The sequence below is a fragment of the Cloeon dipterum genome, chromosome 2 (assembly GCF_949628265.1).
Source record: "Cloeon dipterum chromosome 2, ieCloDipt1.1, whole genome shotgun sequence".
Lineage (NCBI taxonomy): Eukaryota > Metazoa > Arthropoda > Insecta > Ephemeroptera > Baetidae > Cloeon > Cloeon dipterum.
In genome coordinates, this window is record NC_088787.1 from 1692605 (window position 1) to 1707623 (window position 15019).

The window sequence follows — 15019 nt, forward strand, 5'->3', positions numbered from 1 at the left end:
CCGACCAAGATTAAGCAATCTTCTTTGGGCCACAAGAAGTTTCGTTCCATCGTCCATGGTGGAATAATAGGAAATGAGACACAACGTGCCGCTCAGTTGCTTATATTTTTATTGAAATGTTCATGCTGTTTATTGTTCTGAGAGTTGGAATAGACAAAAATAAAAATTTAAACACAATATTATTTCACAACTTGTTATTTTGATCTTCAATTTTGATACTATGTTAATTTGAGACCTTTTATGAGTTAACTTTGAAATATAACAAAATATTATGCTGTTGTGTTTTACCTGGCCTTAATAAATTTGTTTTTGAAATAACTCCGATGCCGAAACAATATACAGGCTCTCAATCTGCAGCGAACATTTCCTTGTGAAAGACACAATTAACGACTCTCGTGATGCACTAAGCATTTATATTTATTAATTAGATACATTCATTAAAAATAAGAACAGTTGATTACATAATTTATTAAATGAATTACACTGCTTACAATGAAACCTCAGTCCTCTCTAATTAACATAAAAATATTTATTAGTAGGAATGAGGAAATCGATGAGATTCGAATCTAATATTCTGATAGTGGCTGCAAAGTCCTTACTGATAAACCTGCAATCGCAGTCAAGCGGTTGTCCGTTTAAATCAAAGTTTTTGAAGTCAACTCTCAAGTCAAGATCAATATCAATTAAATCTGGGAGAAAAGCTGAAGCATTTTTCATCATCGCACTAAGAACATTAAAAGAGGCCACAAAATCTTGGTTCTCCATTGGATTCTTCATGCAAATAATGTTATAGTTAATCGCGCACAGAGATTGAAGTTTTGTGAGGATTGTCTTCTTGGCAATCAGGTCCGAAACCTTCCTCAGGTCATCCACGTTAAAGCTCTCGAATTGGAATTCTACAACTTGTAGATCAGGAGCTTGGATTACGTTGGACAGGCAGAGTTTTCTCCCCCTAAGAGTTCATATTTTTCAATAAGTAGGATATATTAAGCTAGTCTTAAAAATTCGTACCATCTGGGGTACCAAATGAGCTCCTTTAGTTTTGAGAAGAATTTCAAGGGTTCTCCATCGTCAACCACATCGACATTATTCATTGCTAGCGTTTCGAGCCGTGGGCAGGACTTGAAGAGGCTCTTGAACTTCAGCCGTATGTCATAATGTTTAGAAACTGACAAATAGAGAGTCTCCAGCTTTGGACCGTAACATCTGATGAATTTATTCACAGTTTCCAATGACTTAACATTCAGTAGAAACAAGCTTTTTATATTTTGGAACTGAAGCAATGTGTTTATTTTTAAATCACGCTCATCGCCGTCAAAATATATCTAAAAACATAAGAAATCGTCAATATATCCTTCATAAATCATTTATTTCTAATACCTTGAGATGGTTAATGTGTGGGAAAGCCCTGTGTATCTCAATTATAAATGGCATCACGCTCAAATATCGCAGGGCAGAGACTTCCGATGGAACTTCAGTGATATATCTGTCTTCAATGCCAAATTGCAGTTCATCTTTTTCAATCGTTTCCACACCAATGAGATTTGGCAAGTGTTTGATACACATTTTCCAAAGCATTTTACCGTATTTCCTGGGAGAAAAACTTGCATCCCGTGAGTATGAATCAAAGAGGAAATATTGTAAGTTGCCAAAGCTTTCTTTAAAGTCTTCAACATCCTCGAAGCTTGTCTCAGAGTCAAAATTCAAACTGAAGTCAAGGTATCGCAGATTCCTCAGCTCATTCCTGCACATTTCCTTCACTTGCATGTAATCAACCATGCTTGACCTCAACACCAGCTTTCTAAGCTTTCCAAGCTTTCCTATTTCTTTGATGGACACCGGATATTCGTAGGGTTTCGGAAAATCTTTGTACGAACGCTCTGGCTGGACAATGGTCAGAGAGATAAGATTCGGTGCACGTGTCGTGATTATTTCCAAAATCTGTGAAATTAATTCACATGTTAATATATTTTTTGGATAAACGTGTAATTTTAGGAATGTCGATAAAAATGATAAATTTCAAGATTCAAATATACCATACACATAACCTCAGGGTTTGAGTTTTTAGTTTTTTCTGATAAGCTGGTAGTGTATAGCATCTTATTTTACTAAATAGAATATTGTCAATTTAATTAAGTTTAGGAAAAAAATAAGGGTGGGTTTCTTGTCACTGATTTTTTAATATTGAGAAACAATAAATAAACAATCGATTTACCTTATCAAATCTGCCAGGACCAACGGCCATCAATCCCTTTATTTTGATTTCTTTAATTTGAGGACAGAGCAAAAGTTCAAAAGCATTAAAGCGTGAGAACATGTCTTTCTCTTCGTCATCGATATGCACAAACTTCTGGCAAGTCACCTTTTCTAACAGTTTTTTCTTCAAAAGAGAAGCTGAAAATTTTCAATATTTATTTTGTTGCAAGAAAATAAAAAAATTGTACTAACGTAATTTTGTTAATTTCTCTTGATGGTCCGAGTCCTTGATGAACCATTTAATGTTTTGCACAATTTTCTGTGTTGAAAGATCAAGCAAACTCTTACTGCGACAAAGATTGAGTAATCTTCTTTGGGCCACAAGAAGTTTCGTTCCATCGTCCATGGTGGAATAATAGGCAATGAGACAAACCGAGCCGTTTAGTTGCTTGTATTTTTATATCGAGGTGCATGCTGTTTATAAACATGCGTATTTTTATGGACAAAAATTGGTAGTTGAAATCGATGCTACTCTAAATATTTAATTATTTTGATATTCAATTTTAATATCATGTTTATTATTTGATACCTTTGAGCCGAGTTGAAAATATTATCATAGCCTTAACCAATTTGTTTTTTAAATTATTCTTCATCTGTTTCATTATTCGCAGCGCTAAAATCTCAATAATATCAAAAGCTGTTGATTTAAATATTTCAATATCAATAAGGACGATATTAAAGTAATCAAAATATAGTTTAAAGTCACTTCTTAACGGATTTAAAAAATCAGCTTCATAATCTTTCTTCTGTTTCATATAAAATTTTGAAAAATATTTTTACCGCTGAATAATGAGATATCCTATACATTTCACTGACTTTGGAAAAAATCATGTTTTTTATACAATATGTATATGGGATTGTTAAAACACATCAGAATTTAAAAACATACGGCTTTAAACTTAAATTTAAACCTAAAAATCTACAATGAATCAGACGAACTAAAACCATCGCCGACTTCGCAAACAATCAACTGTTTTTAGAAGATTTGCAGCATTTGATTGTGATTTGGTGGCGAAGCCATCTGGAAAAGATAATTAATATCAAATCTAAATAAATAAATTATATATCTCTTGCAAAATATCGCAATTTTTCAGACGTCTTAAAATTTAAAAATTTTCTGGGTTCATTTTAACGCTTTTGCTCGTTCCAGCAATCGCTCCAGTTTCCAACGACTGCATGAGATGTAAATAGTTTCAAAATCTGTGTTATGCGTCCACGAAAATTTCATTTTTTAGGTGGAGAAATTTAATGAATGTCGATTAAAAATTATACTCCTAGTAAGTTTGACAATATACAACCAGACTTTGAGTTTTTCCTTAGGACTTCGCTCCAGGAATTTTAATTTAAGTATTTTTAATAAAAATCCTCCAATTTTTACGAAAGAATCTAAATTTTATTGATCTTGCTTACAGTGAAACATTCAAGAGGTGATTTTTCTTTTCAGGTAAGACGACTGTCTAGAAAGGCTACACGGTTCTATTTTAGTGAAAGTGTACATCTTCTAAAATTACTTGGTCGTAAGCGATTTGAATTCATTTTAGGAAAGTAATAATACAGAAATTTGCTGTGTCACTGCATGTCCTAGAAATTTATATCTTTGATCTGCACGCAAATTTACAAATCATTCATAATTGATGAATCTGGTAGCGATTGAAGTTCTTGCATGTTCAAATAATGATCAGATCTCGGAATCAATTTCCAAAAGTAGTTTGACGTTGCCAGATGATCAATCAGCAAATTGTCCTCCTTGCACTTGAAAAAGCATCCTGGGGCTGGGCAAATGAAGACTTGTTTAACGCATTTTCCGTCAGCGGCAATCTCAGAATGGTTCATTTTGTAGTGGAGACTGTGTTTGGGAAACCATTTACGACAGTCAGCACAATATAAGCCGCATGTCGACATGTGTCTATAAAGTTCATTTCCTCTCCCTATGATACCCTCACAGCATCTAGAACATTCGAGAAGCATCAAATTCTCAGAGTTTGAACGATGCGTCTGAAAGTGCTGATCCATCGTCTCATACATTTTCAGGTGCATCTGACAGATGTTGCATTTGCGTCTTTTGTACACGAACCCCAAGACACCGCCAGGATTCATCCCATCCAAGTCTGAATGTTGGGGAGCTGTAGCATTCCAAATACCGTAATTGATTTTCAGCATTGTTTGCATGAAGAATCTGAAATGTTCAGACATTGTCCACTCGTGGCAGTTCAGCACATCAGTCATGTTTTCATCCGTCAACCTGTAGAAAAAAATATTGAAGTGACTTAAAGAAATATTCGTGATCTTACTTGGTTTTCTCAGCGCAAAGTGTGCAAATGAAAATCGGTTTCCCCTCGAATTCTTTCGGGTTGGACACTTCGATTGCGTCAGATATCAAGACCAGAGCGTCGCAAAACTCGCAGTTTGTTTGCACACATCGTAACGGTATAGTTCCTAAAATTTGTGTTAATAATTATTCAAATTGGAAAGATTTATAGTATAGCTTTAAATTAGGAAAATAATCATTTAAAGACTAAATACGAATCGTACCTTGAGGAGTGTAAGATGCAATAAAAAAAAAACACCTATCCGAATTAAAACATATGGAAGCATAAAACTGAGCATAGGCCACTGAATTGAAATACATAGAATAAAAATAAGGAATAGTATATACCACATGGTGAATTCTTCCAATTCAGGGAATTCATCCTCGCAAGAAAGTCCTTCGGAGAGAGCCTAATTTAAATGTATTTATATAAATCATATTTTTGATGAGTTTGGTATATTTTACCTTGTTTTTTCTACGCAAACGAAGCATATTAGCTCGACTTGTTGTGGATTTTTGAGCGGTCTCACTCTGATTGTAGCGTAAATTGAAACTCTAGTCTCACAAAATGCACACTGAACTGTTTCTTCAAGATTTAGAGCTTTTGATTGCGATTTCTTTCCGAAACCATCTTGAAAAGTAACATAATACAAAATATCCAAATTATAAATCTATTGCAAAATCCCATTATTTTCAGATAGATGGGTAAATTTTTAAATGATTTTTGGTTGCATTACCATCTATATCGCTCTTGCTCGTACCAGAAATCGCTCCAATTTCTAACGACTGACGATGAGTTGCGTTGCTTTCTCCTAAAAAATTCAAACAAAAGATGAATGATCGAAATTCAAAATTCTAAAGTTAATTTACCTGTTTGAGGATTCATTTTTCAAATCTAAAAGAGGATGATCAGGCTGTGGAAATGATCAGCCACGAAGTAAATCGTGAAACGATCGGATCTGCCAGCTAATAATTCCTCAAGGACTGGAAAGAACGTGCGCTCACTATTACATTTGATAAGCGAATGGCCACAATGCGTGCAGCTAAACAGGGTATGAGAAAAAACAGCTGTTTCCCGCCTGAAGCCTGAACATTCTCCTCTGCCACCTTCAGGCGAGTTTAGGAAGTGCGGCCGGGCGTGAAGTGATCGAACAGCTGTTTAGTGTAGGAAAGAATAAAATCTATCATTTCTTCCTGATTAAATTTGGCTTTTCTATTCAATATACATATTTGCGATAATATTGTATGAATAAAAATACAAATCATTTTTCAAGTATGCAAACTGCAAACAGTCCGTTTTATTTTTAACTGTCTCCGTTCACGAAACGACTATCGTGAAAAATAGATATAACAAAGCTGCAAAAAAATGAAATGAAAATTACTTATTTGCGAAGTTATCATTAAGTTTTTTCTGGAAAGTAACGTGTCGTAATGAATCGAAGCAATTTTCCTTATTATAAATGACTGACTTTAATTTTCTGTGTTTGAAATAAAAAACATTCCATTTTTACTAAAGAACCTGAATTTTATTTAGTTCGTTTCGTTTTGCATCCCCAAATGATCAGATAAGAAGATTCTCAAGAGAGGCTTTAAATGGTTCTATTTTTAGTAAAAAAAAACTATCATCATAAATTACTAGGTGGTAAAAGATTTGATATCGCTACAGAAATTTGCAGTGAGGGGTACTGCATGATCATGACCTAGAAAATTGTATCATTGATAAACACATCCAAATCCGCATTCATATTCGGTATGTTTTGTATAAATTGAACTTCTAGTTCGTTCAAATACTGATCAGATTTTGGCATCAATTTCCAAAAGTGGTTTGAAGCTTCCAGATGACGAATCAGCGAACTGTCGTCCTTGTCGCTGTAAAAGCACCCTGGGGCAGGGCAAACGAAAACTTGATCGACGCATTTTCCGTCAGCTCCGATCTCAAAATGGTAATTTTTGTAGTGGAGACTGTGTTTGGGAAACTGTTGTGAACAGTCATCACAGTAAAGGCCACACCTCAAATGATGACGATACATTTCATTTCCTCTCGCTATGATACTCTCAGAGCACAAGGAACATTTGAGAAGTATCAAATTCTCAGAGTTTGGATGGTGCGTCTGAGAGTGCTGATCCATCGTCTCATACATTTTCAGGTGCACCTGACAGATGTTGCACTCGCGTCTTTTGTACACGAATCCCAAGACAGCGCCAGGATTCACCCCATCCAGGTCTGAATAATGGAGATTATTAGAATTCTTAGAAAATAGAATTTGTTTCACATACCATAGTTGATTCTCAGTGAGTGAATGAAGAATCTGAACTTTTCGGACATTGTCCACTCGTGGCAGTTGAGCACATCAGCCATATTTTCAACCGTCAACCTGTGGACAAAAGAGCTAAATGTCTTCCAAGAGAAATAAGAGAATCTTATACTTGGTCTTCTCAGCGCAGCCTGTGCAAATCCAAATCGGTTTTCCATCAAATACATTGTTGTTGGATACTTCGACTGTGTCTGATATGAAGACCAGAGCGTCGCAAAACTCGCAGTTTGTTTGCACACATCGTAGCGGTATAGTTCCTAAAGTTTGTGTTAGTAATGATTTTAATTGTGTCATAATCAGATTTAAGAAGGATTACACGTTAGCTGAAAATTAGGAAAATAATAATCATTCAAAGACCAAATACGAATCGTACCTTGTGGAGTGTAGGATGGGCAGACGCCGTTCGTTTGTTCTCTCTGTATCACTTTTAAAGCATCTTCTACGCGGAGAAAAAAACATGCATCCCAATTTTAGAACATTTAATTAATACAACATATATATCCATATTTAAATTAAGACTGAGCATATTAGTAATATAAAATAAAAAAGGGAAATTTACCAATGAGAGGAATCCATAAGTGGTCAGAACCATTTAAATGAAGCAAAAGTTTTTCATCTGTCGTACAAAATCTTCGGCAGTCTTTGATGGGGCACGAAAAAGATTGTTGAATGATTTTCCCGTCAGCGTCTAATATACGAAGCCATTGTGAGTTCTGCTCTGCATGGCGTATTTCCTTGTGCGCTTGACATTGTCTTTCATGCTCCTCTAATACAAATTGATTTAATACAAGTTGTCCGTTTGGAGCTATTGCTATTTCTCCTTGAATAAATCGTTCACAGCAGTTGTGGCAGTAAAGGAAGAAAATTGATCCGTGGAATTTTTGGATGTGATCATACTCCGACTCCAACAGGGGAATGTGCATTGGAGGTTTGCAAAATTTGCATATTTTCTTTCTATGCAAAAAGCCAATGATTGGATCAAGAGGGGAAGCTGTCAAAGAAAATTTGTTTTAATCAGATCAAACTGTTTGGTAGTGAATTACCTCGACAAAAGGTGTAAGTTGCGATTCTTGCTCTAAATTCAGGGGATTTGCTCCAAATTTGGGAATTCATCTTCGCAAGAAAGTTGTTCACCGTGAGCCTAATGAGAATTTATTTTTATAATCATAATTAAGATAAGTGTTAAATATTTTACATTGTAAACTCAGCGCAAACAATGCATATTGGCTCAACGTGTTGTGGAATTAATGGCTTGTTCTTGAGCAATGTCACTTTGATTGAAGCGTGAGTTGGTACTCTGATCTCACAAAACGAACACACAACTGATTCTTCAAGATTTTCAGAATTTGATTGTGATTTCACGCTGAAACCATCTAGAAAAGATAAATATTTTCAAAACCATAATAAATACAGTATTTCTCTGTTGTATATACACACGGGAATCAAATTTTAAATGATTTCTGTATATTTATTTACCTTCTTTAACGCTCTCGTTCATTCCTTCGATCGTTCCGAATTCCAACAACTCACGTAGAATGGCGTTGCTTGGTTCTAAAAGAAAAGCAAACAAAAGTAGACTGAAGCTCAAAATTAAAAAAAAAATATTATATACCAGTTTGAGGATTCATTCTTGCAAATCTGAATGAGGATAATCAGGCTCTGGAAACGATCAGCCGCGGAGTAAATCGTGAAACGATAGGATCTGCCAGAAAATGATTTCGCAAGCGCTGGGAAGAGCTTCCACCTCCACGCACTATCACGGCTGCTAAGCGAATGGACTCAATACGTTCAGCAAAGAGGATATGAAATAAACAGCTGTTTCCCTCCTGAACCTTCTCCTCTGCCACCTTCAGGCGAGTGTATGAAGGTCGGGCGTAAAGTGAACAGCTGCGAAGTGTCAGCTGCTTATCCAAAAACTTTTACTAACAATAAGTATAGGACTGGCGTACACCGACATATTTACAGGCGGGAATATTTAAAAGGGACTCGTCCAATGACTTAATGTGACGTTTTTCTGGCAGTCTCTGACGTCATTGGAGAAAGGGCTAAAATGTGCCTGGCTGTAAATATTTCGATCTCCACCAGGCGTAGTTATACCGTCCTTAATAGATATCTGTACAAAATTAATACTAGCGGTAATTATAGGAATAAAAACGCATATTTTTTTTAAAGCATGCAAACAGTCTGTTTTATTTTTAATTGTGTGCTGATGCTGAAGAAATACAAGGCTTTTTTAATCTGCAGCGAGCATTTCCGTCTGCTCGCGACACAGTTATCTATCTCTCTCGTGACGCACCAAGAAGAGAAAAAGCATGCGATAGGCCAGCTGATTTCGTTATTCTATAAGAGCTATTTATCTTAAAGCATGGGTAATAATTTGTCTATTTTATTTTATGAAAATGATCGGAAATTCATGGTTTTGACTTCAATCACAGTCAATGGTAACCAATATAACTGCAAAGCCCCTAGTCCTTTTTTAGAGAAGGTGAAGGGATTGACTGCGCGTTCGACTTGACAGATGAGCTTCTGGTCTTTATCGCGACTCCAGAATCTAATAAGCAGGTGGTTTCTTGAGGTAGCTTTCAACCCGATTGAAGGTTGCTAGCAAATAACTTCTCACTCGGAGGCACAAGAACAAAATGATGAAAAGCAGAATCCAAACTTTTAGTCCAGAACAGATTTACAATCCGATTCTTTCGTCTCACACTGCTTCGTCTTCAACGTCTGATTTTGAAGGGGATTGTCTGGAAACTTCAGGGATATTTGAAAGGAAAAATAACCAGTCCTCGCGGTTTCTGCGCAAACGATGCACAACTATTGTTTATTGCACTTTTATTTAGGTAATAACAAGAGAAGTGCACTAATTGATCTGAAAATTTAAATGTTTCCTTCCCTCGAACGGGAGTTTTCGGATCAACTAGTGCGCTTCCCTTGTCCTAAATTATATTACCTGTCATTTCCAAAGAGAAAACGTTCATTCTGACCAGTCTGAAGCTTGTTCTGTTTTCAGTATTTCTAGTAAGCAGCCATAATTGATCGTTGAGGTCCAGGCAAAACTTCGGCTCCGATTCGTTAAGTTCTCCCTGGATCAAATAAAAAAAACTGTAATAAGTCATTGACAATTTCAGGACTTGAAATTTACCAAATAGTAGAATTCCTCCTCAAATGGCAAGCTAGTATTCCATGTTCGAATGAGTGTCTTATTCAAAACGTCGAAGTAAAACATGTTCTTGCTGTCCATAGCAATATTGAAGGAACCTGATGTCTTGTTGCCAACGTGAAAAGGAGCCACAGATCCGGCTTTTCCATCCCTGAGATCGAAAACTAGAATGGCATACACTCCTGATTTCCATCTCGAGCTGAATAAAAGATATTTCGTGTCTATTGCAGATGAGATAGCTATACTGTCGAAGTTCTCGTCCATTACTATATATGTATTTCTTGAAATTCTCGTCCTTAGGCTGAACACGATCACAGTTCCGTAGTAATGCTCCGAAATGTAGGCAAAAGTATCGGTCATCCTTTCGTCCACGACCATGTCGAATAAACTTAGTTCGTGATAATCATAAGACAAAATTTCTTTGGGAAAATCGTAAACAAGCTTTATAGAATCGTTATTTTTGAGGTCGAAAATCCAGAGCTTGGCTGGACAAATTTTGCTTCCGAAATCTACAGCCCAGAGGCTGCCGACGCTATCCACTTGCATGGCTTTTACCCACTGGATCTTGCTGCAACTCCCTTTTTCCTTGAAAATGAAACAAGGTTTTTTAAATGTTAAAATTAACATTGAGAACATTACGCACTTGCAATTCCTTCGAAGGAAACGGATTTAGTTTTGGAAAATATTTCTTTGAGCTGTCAATTGGCAGCCAGGCCAGGGTCCAAGGAACTCCTCCAGAACTCGTGGAAAATCTGAGAAAGATCCTATTTTCAAATATCACTAGGTCATCCGGAATCACGTTTTCAGGCTTGTAGTCTCCGTCCTGAAGGGCCCTTTGCCTGGCCTCCTCTGAAGGCCACTCGTAGTCAAACTCACCCCAATCGTATACACGTTTGACAACGATTGCAGCCACGGAAAGGCCAAAGAAAAGTGTCAGAAGAAGAAAATCGAACTTCATTTTAAATGCAAATCTGACTGTATAGCTTATGAAGTTTTGCAGACGGTAGTCTAGAAACGCACTGAGTTAAAGTAACCAACGAGACAGAATGTGTTGGTGGTAGAATTTATTGACCTATTTGTTTTGTTTGTGCCTTGGATCTTGTTTAGTTACAGACATCAATAAGTATATAATATGAAAATATATAGATTTAAATTAAATATTGACAGGAAGGAAAATACAGAACTGCAAAAATTTTAACGAAGTAAACGTTTAGCCAATTTAGTACTTATAAAGCCTGGATAGTGGATGATAGTCAAAATGATGGGCAAAAAATAAGCTTTGCTTCTGCGCTCGTTGAATGTTCCAATTTAATTTCAACGTGAGAAGAAGTGGCTATGCAATTTTACAAACAATCATGTTGCGCAGGTTGCGTTAATATTTCTTCAGGCTAAAAGCATGTTTTAACTATTAATCAGTGCCCATTTAAATACGCGCCCATCAATTTTTAAAACGTGAAATTAGGTCAATCAATGTTTTCCCATGCGACGTATCGATAGTATCGAGATGCCTAAATACATTAAGAAATAAAGTTCTTCTTTCTTTGCTTAAAGGCATAAATCTAACAAATACATATATACGGACTGCAATCAACTGAAATAAAAAACTCGGCAAGTGAAATATTTTTTAATAAATTTCAGCAGGAGTTAGACATTTTATTGCAAAATAAAACTTCAACTGAAAAAATCCGTAAATGGTATCACTACAAGCTTGAATTTTAGTATTATTTGCAAGACTATAGATGCAAAAATTCAGACGATTTTCATGATGAATATTTTCTTTTAAAAGTTAAACAATCAGGCTTATGTTGCTCGTGATACAAATCCTGCCATTATTCAACCACAAAATATCCAAGACCAAAACCTTGTAATCTTACACAAGGATTCAATAATCATTTTCATCTTTATTACTAACATCAAATTTTTGAACAGGTCCAGATGTAAGGAGTTTGAATCCTCCATCGAATCTCATCAGCAACCACACTTTCCTGTCGTAGTCAGTTGTGAATCTTGAGTAATATCGCTCATTGTCAGCCAATTGTTGGTTTTCGTCCTTAAAAAGAACAAATTAAAATAGCACACTGACGCTAATTTTCTTTAATTTTTTGGGAAAATTAAACTTACTTGATAAATCGGTTCCTCTTTGAAAGAGTAGAACGAGTGCCATGTCTATCGAAAATGTGGATAATCCAAATCTTGGAAGGACACGATTTCCATTTTTTATCGACTACCCAGAGCTGGTCGTCGTGCTCCGCTAAGGCATTGGCATTTTGAATGTCGCCGCAGTTTCCTTCTACCTAAACTTTTGATTAATAAGCATTTAATAAAATTTAAGACGCACGACTCACATGGAAATCTAAGGACGGGAATGCCAAAAGTAGTATTTAGTAAATACATAAGTATTCGGCTTCTATGTGCTATGTAACCAGCTGGATTTCCAAAGAGATTTTTTTAACCTCATCCTTGCACATGTTTTGGCCGAGTGTCTCTGTTTTTATATCTCGGTTAGATTGGATTTGATTTCAAACACAGATTAATTATCTGCTCTGAAGGTAGCCGCATTTATTGAACAATTTTTTCACAATAAAATTTCCCAAAAACTTATTCCCACACCTATTATTCTGATCATCGAGAACCTCCGAAACGTCATCTTGAACCTGCAACGATAGAAGATATAACCAACATTTTGAATTACTTATCTTGAAGGGAGCGATAGACAAATTCTTAAAATTACCATTAATGTAAATTTTGTATAGCAAAACTAAATACAATCGCAGAGAAAATGATAGATTTAATTCTCTCCTGCCAAAAGATATCGGATTAGCAGCTTACAGCTGTTCGATCACTCCACGCCCGACCTTCCTAAACTCGCCTGAAGGTGGCAGAGGAGAAGGTTCAGGAGGGAAACAGCTGTGTTTTCTTTTACCCTGTTTAACTGCACGTATTGAGTCCATTCGCTTTGCAACCGTGAGAGTGAGTGGAAGTTCTTTCCGCAGCCCTTGCGAAATAATTTGCTGGCTGATCCGATCGTTTCCCGATTAACCTCGCAGCTGAACATTTCCGGAGTCTAATTGATCCTTTTTAGATTGGCAAATATGAATCCTCAACCGGGTACAGCAACTTTTGAATTTGTAACTTCGGTGTTTCATAATTTCTTTGCTCTTTTTTAGGGCCAAGCTACGCACCTTCTCAGTCGTTGGGAACTAGTTCGATTGCAGGAAATTGTGGTAATGAAACCAAAAATCATTTGAAATTTTAGCCATGTGATTTTGCAACGATCTAATAATTTATTTTGTATTTTGAATTATTTAGCTCCATACTATTTTGAAGACGAAGAAGTTGAGTGTTGGTTTTGTGAGACCAGAGTTTCAACTGATGCTACAATCCAAGTGACATTACTCAAGAATAAGGAATTAATTCCACCACAAGCTGAGCGAATATGCTTTGCTTGCGCTGAGTTTACAAAGTAAAATAACAAACACTTATCTTAATTACGATTCTATAAACATATTCAAAATAGGCTCACGGTGAAAAACTTTGTTGCGAAGATGAAATGCCACGATTGGAAGAAATCACCTGAATTTAGAGCTAAAATTGCTACTCTAACCTTTGGACGAGGTAATTCACTTAAAACCAACAGTTTGATCTGATTAAAACAAATTTTCTTTGACAGCTTCCCCTCCCGATACAATCATTGGTTTTTTGCATAGAGAGAAAATATGCAAATTTTGCGTACCTCCAAGTCACATTCCCCTGATGAAGACGGAGCAAGATCACATCCAAACATTCCACGAATCAATTTCCTTCATATTCTGCCACAGATGCTGTGAACGGTTCATTCGAGGAAAGTCGAGATCAAACGGTCAACCTGTATTCAATCCAATTGAATTAGTGAATCATGAATCACGTTGTATAGCATTCAATAATATACGCCTGGCAATGAACGAGTGGCCAAAGTATCGTTTATTTGACGCTGACGGGAAAATCAGTCAACAATCTTTTTTGTGCCCCATCAAAGACTGCCGCAAATTTTGTCTGACTGATGAAAAACTGTTGCTTCATTTTAATGACTCTGACCACTTCTGGATTCCTTTCAAAGGTAAATTCTCCATATTTCTAACTTAATATTTCGATACGTTTTAATTGGAAATATTTTTTTTCTCTGCACATAGAAGACACTAGATGGGTGTTTCCAACAGCACAAGACGTCTGCCCATTCTACGCTCCACAAGGTACATTTCGTTTGTGGATTTTCCTAAATATTAGCTGACCTACATTCCTTTAAAATTAACACACATTTCTTCAGGTTATATTTCGCAACAATTTGTGCTAACAAACTGCGAGTTTTGCGACGCTCTGGTGTTGATGTCAGACACAATCGAAGTGTCCAACCCGAAAGAATTCGAGGGAAACCCGATTTTCATATGCACACTTTGCGCTGATAAGACCAAGTAGAAGATCTCTATTATTTCTCTTGAAGCCATTGATCTATTTTTTCACAGATTGACGGTTGAAAACATGGCTGATAAGCTCAACTGCCGAGGGTGGACAATATCTGAAAAGGTCAGATTCTTCATTCACTCACTGAGAATCGACTATGGTATGTGAAACGAATTCTATTTTCTAAGAATGCTAAATATCTCCATTATTCAGACCTGGATGGGGTGAATCCTGGCGCCGTCTTGGGATTCGTGTACAAAAGACGCAAATGCAACATCTGTCAGATGCACCTGACACTACATGAGACGGTGGAACAGCACTCTCAGAAACATCACTTGAGCGATGAGAAAATGATATTTGTCGTATGTCCCAAAGGCTGTGAGATGATCATACAGACAGGGAATGACCTGATTGTACATAATGCGACGTGCGGCTTTTATTGTGAGTCCTGTCGCCAATATTTTCCCAAAGACAGTCTCCACCACAAAGACCACTATTGTCAGATGATAAACGCTGACGGAAAATATATCGATCAAGTCTTTG